The sequence below is a fragment of the Trachymyrmex cornetzi genome, unplaced genomic scaffold, assembly GCF_001594075.2.
Source record: "Trachymyrmex cornetzi isolate Tcor2-1 unplaced genomic scaffold, Tcor1.1 scaffold223, whole genome shotgun sequence".
Taxonomy (NCBI): domain Eukaryota; kingdom Metazoa; phylum Arthropoda; class Insecta; order Hymenoptera; family Formicidae; genus Trachymyrmex; species Trachymyrmex cornetzi.
In genome coordinates this window covers 45,828-47,010 of record NW_017296881.1, presented here as the reverse complement: position 1 = coordinate 47,010, position 1,183 = coordinate 45,828, and positions in this window count along the sequence as shown.

The following is a 1,183-nucleotide window of genomic DNA, read 5'->3' as shown; positions in this document are numbered from 1 at the left end:
CCGTCGAACCGCCGCCGCCGCTACTATTGCTACCGCACTGCTGCAACAACAAGAAGAAATCTATCTTATAATCTTTTATAAAAAAAAACAGAAAGTACAGAATATAAAGTCTACTCTCTAAATTTTTTGAAGTGGAATCTCACACACTAAAGAGTGAAAATTGAACCAATCTTGAAAAAGAGTGGCTCAATTTTCAATCTTTAAGAGTGAGATTTATTCTAAAAGTTTTAGAGAGTACTTTTACAATCTGTAATTCGCAGCTATAATAATGCTATGTGCACCATACAGAAAGAATCAATCATTAGTAATACAGACAATTTACAGATTCAGTATACAGTGTATGTATTGTAACGATACATATGTAATATGTATTATATATGTATAAGATACATATATGATAATAAAGTATATAAAAAATACACAGTATATATAAAATTATAAGTAGAATTCTATTTCGCCTAAAGTCTGACCATTTAATAAATGTCAATGGCAAAATATAATCAAAAATACTGTTATGTACTGTAATAACGTTTAAAAATAATGTTCGCAAATTTTGTATAAAAATTTTCTTTTTACTACATCAATTTAAACTCGAATAAATTACCATTTCATCGATTGTTTTTCATATAAAAAATCATATTTTCTTTGTCGTATAAAAATCATACTCTCTGAAATAGAAAAATTGTCCCTAGATGTTAGAAATTAATTAATAAAATTGTCCCAATTTTAATAATTAATTTTTGTAGCATTAAATAATAAATAGAAAATTTGTTCATACACAAGCTGTTAAAATTTCTAATTCATTTATGAGTTCACCAATGCAAATAATTCAATTGCTCTGAACTTTCTTTTTATTGCTGTCGAAATCGACAACGACACTTTCTCATCATTTGATCGTTTTCTAGTACTACAAATCGAAATGAAGCCCTATGTGGTTTCACCGTCCACTTTCTTGCGCGAAAATAACATATTCGCTAATCCTAAGTGAAGCGCGCTAACTGTTATCCGAACGTGCTAGTAATTCGCGAAGTCTGGCACGTTTTCTTTGGTGCGCCGTCAATCTCGCTGCAGTCGCATCATTCCTTTCGGACACACCCGCGCGTGAACGAGCCATGACAACAGAAATTACGCCGATAATCGGCGTAATTTATCACATTGGAAAGTGCAATTTCTATCTCGTTCC